This window comes from Falco naumanni, chromosome 13 (genome assembly GCF_017639655.2).
Source record: "Falco naumanni isolate bFalNau1 chromosome 13, bFalNau1.pat, whole genome shotgun sequence".
NCBI classification, from domain to species: domain Eukaryota; kingdom Metazoa; phylum Chordata; class Aves; order Falconiformes; family Falconidae; genus Falco; species Falco naumanni.
In genome coordinates, this window is record NC_054066.1 from 18,534,301 (window position 1) to 18,543,735 (window position 9,435).

A 9,435-nucleotide genomic window follows, 5' to 3' on the forward strand; every position below is an offset into this window, starting at 1 on the left:
TCACATACAAATAGCTCTGTTCCACTCAGTTTTATTTAAAGCATATTCTGGCTGCAATTAAATGTACTTTACAAACAGAACGAATTCTCTCTGTGGGCAACAGGCGTCTCCCAAGAGCTTCTGCTCCATTGCTTCCAATGAGCAGAGATCAGTCCCTGCTGCAGAGCGATCTGCGACTCTCCTTGAAGCCAAAGGGTCTGTTTACATAGATGGGGAAGCCAGTTACAGAAGGCAAATTCCATGCAGGCCTTCCATAGTTTCAGGCATCTTTTTTCCAAACAGGTTGTGACAAAGCACTTTTGATCTCTTGATTTCAGTGTAATTTTCCTTTTCAACAAATGCAACATGTAATTGGACGTTGATAGCTCCTACAAAAATGAGAAGCTTTCAAGGCTCTGAACTGAACCATTTATCATGTGCTGGCATCTTGTTGGAGCAAGATGCTTCTAGGCCTGCCTGTTCTCTCCATATCTAGAAATGAGGAAAGGAGTGACATCATCCTTGACTCTTTGACCTGCTCTGCAGTGGGTCAGATGTTATCCTGCCTCTTCCCTTCCCCTTCTGGAGGGGTACAGTCCAAAACTTGCTTGCACAATAGGAAGAAGTATTTTCTTGTAAATTCCAGTGTCTACCTTACTTGGTAGCAAAGGACTAAAACTTTTGACCTGATCATCAGGCTGCTGTAGTTGCTAACACTTTTCACTTGATAACTTTGACAAAATACATGATCTGTTGTTTTGCTTTTAAGACACAGTTCTGGAGGGAGCCCTTAGTTTGTCTGGTCCAGACCCCTGCATTCACATGCAGTGATAGAAGGGATTTTCTGCTTAGGGGACCTCACAGTTTACCCCCTGTACCCCTCTTTCTAATTATAAACCAAAAGCCATTTTTCAATTCCTGGGAAGAAATACTGTCTGGTTGAGGGATCTAGAAACTGGTTTTACATTTACCTTTCCTGTTTGCTGAAACTGCTAGTTAGCACTAATTGTGTGCTCTGGCTTATCTCAACACTGCAGGCATGCAGAGACATAAAGAGCAAGTGGGCTGTGGGTTTGTCAGATTTCATTATGAAAATGACATCTCTTTCTTAGGACTGTTGTTGAAGTCTAACTGGATTTAACTGTCTTAAGGGCTACTAATACAGCACTGAATACTGGCAAGAGTCTGGTCTGTCAGGTGCTCAGTATACAGAGCTTTTCAGCGAAGTGTTTTGTGATGGGAGGTAAGCAGTTCTGTAACACAGTGGGCTAAGCCCCAGAAATTAATTTCATCTGAAGTGAAGGATATGACTGAAGTCCCTGTGAGAAGAGGTGTCATTGAATTCTTTCTATGTGCTTCCAGAAAGAGGACTGTGAAATCAGGATTGAAATAAGAGAATAAATTTGTTCGACGCAGTCTACACTTTTCTTGGGGAATTCATGCCATTAATTTAGGGTTGAATATGCCTGAGGTACAAGTTCATCTGCTGGGTTGTACACTACAGCAGCAGGAGTATGCACAGACTTGTGCTTCTGTCTGTTCCTCCTATAGGAATAATAAAATCCATACAAAGGTGGAGGTTATGCAGTCAGATGGTGGTAATTTCCTTAAAAGCACCATTGGTGAACTTGACAGAGCTCCTGGCAGACTAAAGCCCACAAATTTGCTTTGTGTCATAAATACCTAGTTTTCTCCGGTAACAAAAGGAGAAAAATCTGTGAATCAAAGTTCTTTCCCTTGGATTTGAACTAAAAGTGTCATGAACATCACAAAGCCAGCTATTTTTAGGCAGTACATTTGCATAGCAGAACATTCTGTAAGGCTTTTCTGTCCTGCTTTACCTCTGTGAGTCTTCCTTGCTAGCACATACATGCCACCCCATGTACATGCAAGAGCACAGCTTGGCTTTTAGGACTAGAGTTAATGAAAGCAGTAACAGACTAAAATGTGATAAACCGTAATGTAATAAAACATGACATTTAATTTTTAAAGCAACAAGATTTTGCTTTACCTTTAATATTTAACTATTTTTAGGCACAGAATTTTTTTAGGGTATTTCTACTTATTAATTACTAGAAAAGTCTACAAAAGAATGTGTGTGGCTATTTCAGTGTTCAAAATTCATGATTCAAGGTTTCGATAGGATGTTCTAGTCTAGGTTACTAAATTTTGCCTCCTAACAATTGCAAGATTAAATTTTCTAGTGTGTTATGAAAGATCTCAAATTACCCAGTTATACCATTCAGTACTTTCCTTAGCATAAAATTCCTTGAGAGAATTTTTGTATTCCTTAACATTTCAAGTGAAAACAGTCTGTAGTTACGGCTCTCTTTAAATTAGTATCAGTTGGGGGGGTTTTTGTGTAACTGCAATGCCTTTTATTTTCTCAAATAACATAAAAAAATTTAAAATGCACTTTTGGTTGTGTTCAGGAGTTCTCTTCCAGCATTCTTTTCCAAAGTAGTCTTTGTTGCCTGGATCAAAGGTGAAAAGTTGGTGAAATTCTTGCTTCTGCAACAGGACCACTAGCTGTATTTGCTCAGCAAGTCCTGTGGTACTTCAAGGGTAAGCAGTATAACAAGGAACACTTGATGGACTCTTGTGCATTGCTCAAAACATCAGCTGTGGTGTAAGAATTTTGAAGGGATTAGGGGAGCGGGGGTTAACGCTGCTATAGCAGTTACACACTGGGACACATGCTTGCCTGGCTGTGACACATCTGCAGGCCAGTCACTCTAGGGAGCAAAGCAGTAGCCATCCATACTGCTTGAGCTGCAGAATACATTGTGGGGTCCTGTTCATACAGCACAATATTTTCTCATTCTATTCTTGGACTCCCGAAAGCTTTCCAGGGGGGCGTGTATGTAGAATTTAAGCCTGTTGACCAGCAGTGTTGCTGGTGTTAATTCTGGTTTTGCTGATTGCTTGGAAGCAGTCCACAAGTTTGCAGGCTGGGGATCAAAAGCACAGCTTGCTGGCTGTAGGACTTGGTATGGTGCTTTTGCCTTTCGGCTGAGTGCCTTACAAAAATTAGGCATATTTTGTAACTGATCGTTTTCATGCCGCTATATTAAATTATCAGAAAATGCTTTGGTGCAAGAGAATTGTTTCAAAACTATCTCTGCCTTTCTTCCTTTGTGCAACTGGCAAGACAGTCAAAATAGCACAGCATAAAAACCTGAGACTTTTTACATCTCTATTTTTCAAAATGACCATCCCTTACAGGAGACACTTAAGTAAAATGTTCTTGGAAAATGGTACAGAGGCATGAATAAAGTTTGAGATGTTTGGAGATGGCAGTGTGGCTGCAGGGCTGTACAAGAAGCTGTGTTGTGAAATACCAAGAAGAGAAGTGATGTATTGACTTGGCTACTGTAAAGTGTCTCTGTTCTCCCAGGCCTGTTGCTTTTGCCAGTGATTGTAGACAGTAGACATACCTTACTGTTGATGTTTATATATTAGTCCTTCCTTCTACTAAAGTGGTTTATAAAATATTGATCATGGCTGTTGGAAAATGGCATTTAAGGGGCTTTCTGGTCAGCCTTTTTCTTTTTTTAAGACTGTTTTATGATGAAATGGAAAATAGAATAAATGTAAAGTGGTTTACTTTTTTAAAAATGGCAAGAATTGTTTTCAGCTTAATTTTTACCAGTTTAGATCATGACTTGATCTTTGTATTACGAAGTGAGATGTGGTTGGTTTCTGTAGTCAGTCTTATCTTTATATTGTTATATGTTAGAGCAATGCTGCATCATATCTAAACACTTTAGTTTCTTTACAAAATGAGGATGTAGATGTTTTATAGGTATAACAAATCAGGTTAGGGAGAAGGCTTCAATGTGGGATGCAGCAGTGCTTGAAAGCATGAACTAAAAAGGTTTAATGCTCTTACAGCAGTTAAGTCCAGGGGAATGAAAGACATGGGGATGCAGGACTGAAGCTGTGGGATGCTGCTTCTGTCTTGGTACAATATTGTTAGGAAAAGGCTAAGGGCAGGAGAGGGAACAATGCAGCCTCTAGAGAATCCCGAAAGGAAGATGTAGTCTCAGCTGATAAGTGTAGGCTACCCAAACACGGAGAATTCTGCATGTCTTATGTTTAGTTCTTCATTTTAGGATGATGCAAGTGAAATAGTAATGTTTCCTGCTTTTGTATTCTTTGTGTTTACATAGCCTTTGATATTTTAAGGCTTGTTTGGTTTTTTTTTTAAAGCAAACACATCAGATACTTGGATTTTGTTCCAGGAAGACTTGGACAGTTTGTTTTCTTTGACTCCTACAACCTACTTTTATCCAGTAGGCAGATGGCAGATCTTCTGGGTAATTAAGTATGAGGCTAACAGTCACTTTAACGTGATCTGTACCAGTGACTTTTTCAGTGTATTAATTGTGAAGAAGAGGAGTTCAGTGAAACATAGCTGCTTGTTAATTCTTGCATAGGAAAAATTAAAAGGGTTTTGTTTATCCTCCAACCCATTGTATCTCTTTTATTCAGTCTTACTGGGGGAGGAGAATGAGGGTCCCTTTCAGTGAAAGGTTCATAGTAACACAAATATTACTATAATCAGAAGCCATAGACTTTCACTGAAGTCTTTTTGGATTTGAAAATGTGTTTATCTGCAGGTCTGCTACAGGAAACAGAGCTGTATGTCTTAGCTGACCAAGCTGTAGTGCACTGGAGAAGTCCCTTGACATCTCTGGCAAAACTAATGTAACTTAAAATGAAATTGTAGCTGTACAGCCAGATTGCATAAATACATTCATTGTTTCAAACAATACGCTGTGACATCTTGCACTAATTCTTTCCCTGCTATTGTTTTATCTTTGTTCTAGACTATCTCTATGCATGAGCTTTTACTTACTTTGGAAAATAGGGCTCAGAGCCTTATGTCACTTGAGAGCTTTTGGAAATCTCAGCCAGTGTTTGAACTTCCTACTGTAAACTGGAATGTCTACACAGATAAGTAAATTAATATTGGGTTTAAATCTGAAATAGTATTTTCAGCCTAGCTTGTACCCTGCTGAAAACTCAGAAGTATTCCTTCAGGAAGTCACCTGCTCCTTTGGGCCTAAAAATACTGCCTATAGTGCCTATAAGCTTATATATAAAGATTTTCAGATTACTAAATCACAGTGTGCCTGAGAAGAGGGAGAGAAACCAGTCTAGTATGTTCCTTCTTCTACCTCTAATTCCAGAAAAATATTTTCAGTTTTTCAGATCATACACAGTAAGGTTTTTTAACTGAGAAACTAAACATTTTAAGCAGCGTGATTTATAACTAATAAATTGCTTATCTGACCAGATCCTGGAATTTGCTTTAAAACTGCTGTTCAACAACGGAAGGTTCAAAATAAGTAATAAAAAATGCTGAGATTCTTCAAGCCATTAAATGAAGTTAATGATTTTTTTTTCCATGGCAAAAAAATCCATGTTGGATTTTATTAGTGAGTATTGATGTGCATCTTGCAGAATAAAGGACTCAATTGTTTTGCAGGGTTTTAATGAGCCTGAAAATGAGTTGCTATCGCCTGTCTAGAGTATCTGTAAAGAGGATCCTTCAGAGAGCAAGAAGCTTCTAATTTTTAAAAGCGTGGTGTTATTTTCCAGAGATTGGAAAAGACCTCGATGCTTGGATGCAAGGAATCTTAGATGTGGCTAGACAAATAAGGTTTGACATAAATTATTAAAAAGAGTAAAAATGGACATTTCAGCAAGCCATCTTACCTATTTTTGTAACTAGCTTCCCATTTAAAAATTAAGAAGCTTCCTTTCCTGTTCTGCAGGGCAAAAGCCTTTCTTTGCAACTGGAGAAAACAGTGTGTCTCATGGGAATGGCTACTGACAGTAAATGCCATGGTGTCAAATGCCAAAGCAAAAATACGGAAGTTACTTCTCTCCTGACTGTTGTTTTTGCCATGTTGATGGTTACCTAGAGAGCCAGAGGGGAAGTGAAACAAAGGAATGCTTCTTAGCAATTGTACATAGGCCCCTTTATCAATATGATGAAAGAAATCTAATGCTTCAGGGTAATATTAAGTCAATCCTGAGAACTGGCCAGAACTTTGGGACTCCTGGCTCCAGCTTACAAGGCAAGGAGCCAGAAGAGCTCTGGCAAGTGTTGTGTCCTGCCTCGTTGGGCTCCAGTGTCCCAGGTTGTTCAGTATGGCCTTACCAGGTTTATTGTGTTTGCATTACTTTACCTTTTAATGTTGTTATGATGTTACGTATGACATCCTAGAAAAAGATTTAGAGGACTAATGCTTTTGCTTTCTTATACCAGTTCGCAGTGCTGTGGATTTTTCCACAACAAGAAAATCACACTTTCTGTGAAGCACCGTAAAAAAAGTCAGTTTGCCTCTTGTATGCTAGTGAACAGCTTCACAGCATCATTCTGTTTCCTCATTGCCTTGACTTCTGTTCAACACTGGGTTTTTTAACTCAATTTTGATAGATGTGAAAATTGATGCTAGTATAGCCAGGTGTGATGTGGGTAGGAAGAGTTTTACACTTGGAGAATACAAGATGGATTACAAATAAATTTTTCTGGCTGCCTAGAAGTTTTCTGATAGAATCTGAACTAAAGGCTTGCAACTTACAGAACCTCAGATGGCCTGGGACTGGCTTCACAAAATGTGCTTTATATCACCACAGCTGAGATGCTTCTTGCTTCTCAGTTTCTTAGGGTGGTTTAAAGGTTGGAATTTTTGTTTGGTTTTGCTGGGTTCTTCTGTTTTGTTTAGGTTTTTTAAGATATTCCCTTTATTTGCATTTCAAAGCACTCATTCTGTTAGGCTTCAAACACTATTTTCCTTTCTGCAAAGACTGCTGAGGTGGATATATTTATAGTCCTTATGTCCATGTCTGTTCTGTAATTTTTAATTAGATAGCCAGCCAGAACATTGACTAAATCTCCTAATGTATTTTAAATAATGAAACAACAAAACCCCCATACTTATCCAATGTTCTTCTAAAATGTATTTCTTCCCATAGTGCTTGTACGTTGCAGATCAGCTTCCTTTTGTCTGTCTTGCTTCTCTAGTAGTTTATAAAGAAATTAAATATGCCAGATAAAGTTTCTGTGATAGTGAGGAAAGCTGAACTAGGTAACCGTGTAAATTAGTATTTTATGTGGTATATTGAGTCCATAGAGCTGGCCAGCTGGTTGGTTTGGCATGGGCTGTATTCTGTGAGAATTGAGAGTATTTCACTCCAGAGAAAGGAATTACTTTTTTTTTTTTTTTTTTTTTGCTTAAATGGGATGTGCATGACCCCTTTCTCCTATAAAAAGTTGTGTCCTGCTAGCAAGTGACCGCAAACCTTTTATTAATTTAGTCTGCTGTCTTTATGAAGGAAGCTGAAGCTATAAAAATACTCGCTTCACAGACAGTATGTAAACATATGTTTTATGAATTTGTGTTACTTTTAGATGATGCTTGTGGATGTAGTCCTGAGCCTCCTGTCTCACTTGTCAGTACCACACGAGCAGCATTGTCCTTAGTTACCATACAACAAACTTGTGTTTTCTTACAGGAGCTTGCAGTGATTCTCATATTTTTTCAGTCATGTCTTGCTAATGAAGGTAATGTCTATGTTCAGATCTGTTCTTGTAGATACAGTTGCTAAAACAAGATCTCTGCTGTCTGTTAGGTTGTCTTTTTATTTCCTAGTTCTGCATCTTCTCTTCATCTTTCTTCTCCCTCTGTCCTTAGGTTTTCCAAGAGTGTTACCTGAATTCTTAGCTTGTTTGCTTTGTCAGTGGACAAGCAATATCTTTTTGCTCTTAGCATGTTAAATAGAATGGGCATGTTTTCTTGATGACTTGTTTCTGTCTGTGGAGAAATTTCCTTCCTCTGTAGGAAGACTGGATTTTTGATTAGTCACTAGTCCTTTTGATTTAGGTTTATTGTTGCTGACTAAACTCAGTAACTGGAACATGTTGAGTTTCTGTTTGTGGTTACTAAAACTGAGAAATCTATATGCTGGCTTGACAAAATACATTTTTGCTGGGTGAGGCTTTTTCCAAGGATTGTTTCCTGTTGGAGTCTAACCACTGATTACAAAGTAGAACACTTAGGGCAGATTACTCCTTGCGTCATTGCTCGCTGCACACTGACAGTTGTATAAGAACAGGGTCAGACAGAAGAAAACTAAGCTACCTCTTGCTCTTTCCAGGTGCTGTGAGCTAGCTGTGGTGGTCCCTGCTGGAAAGGGAAAATTTAAGTTGTTCGTGAAAGTAGATGGTTGCTGCCCACTGTACGAATGGTTTTTGTTTAATCATCATGGTTTTATTTAAATGGCAAGGGAGTTTTCAAAGATGAGTACTTTTTGCTCTTTGGCTGCTGGGAAGTAATACTTCAAGAATGGTGCTGCACCCATTTGCCTCTTGGTGTTATTTCTCGTGAAGGTTGGTTCCTGCATTGCAAATTAATCTTCTAATTTTTTTTGCTATTAACACTCTGTGCGTGGATGTAATTGCACTTTTACCTGGTTCCAAAGTGCCTGCTTGAAGTTAAATGAGACACTAGTCTGTGACATTTTCAGCTACGTACCTGTAAATTTTGGGGGGCTGTTTTCTTCTTCCTCCCTCCTTGATCTTCAAAGTAATCTAGGTCTTTGTAAAGGCTTTTGATTCTCGAAGATTTTTAGGTGTAGGCATCTTTCACAGCTATAGCAATCCATCAATCCTGGCCTCCAACTACAAAATCCTATTAAACAAATTTGATTAATGAAAGAGGGGTAAGAGCTGTCAGAGCTTATTCTAACGTAAGTGCCTAATGACTATCACCAAAAAGGGGAGGAAGGAGACAACTTACCATAAGTACCACGGAAGTATTTTTAATACTTTCTTCTGGAAATTTTTGGCAGTTGTTACATTAGGCTCTGTTTTGAACTTGCATATGTTTTAAATTAACATGTCCTTCCAACATTTATTTATATATATTTATCTTTAGTACTTTCTGTTCTGTGGATGAAAAAACCTAAGACTTTCCCTGTATGTAATATTGGCATGTAACTGAAGAGTTCTGAAAACATTAAAAATGAAAACAAAGCCTGAGCTGAAAGTTTTATTGTAAATGGAAACTATTGAAAAAAAAAATGGTGAGCTAGCTGCTTACAGTAAGAACTCCAGGACTTTGGGGAAATCTGATTTCCCTTCCCAAAGAGAGATGGTCTGGAACTGTCAGAAGCTCCTGATTTCCCAGATGATAGTCTGGCAGCTTTTTTGGATTGTGAGGAGCGATTCTTTCTATGAATTTTGTGCTCTGATGGCAGGCTTGAACATGTTTGAGAGAATGTGAATTGGGACCTGTAATCTTGTGCCATTAGGTCAATGAAATTCTTTTGACCTAAGCTAAACTGTGAGTCTGTGTGGGTCTAGATAGTAGTGTTGTCCCTGCTGTCTCTGAAACATTTGCTCTTACTTTCAAATGAAATAGCTATTCTGTCAGATTTTTC

The 9,435-nt window shown here is 38.5% G+C and overlaps 1 protein-coding gene across 1 annotated transcript in view; it reads left to right on the forward strand.

The window, feature by feature from the left end:
• The window catches only part of PSMD1 (proteasome 26S subunit, non-ATPase 1), a 75,584-nt gene that overhangs the window by 18,116 nt on the left and 48,033 nt on the right, over positions 1–9,435 (forward strand). The gene's annotated exons all lie outside the window — the stretch shown is intronic.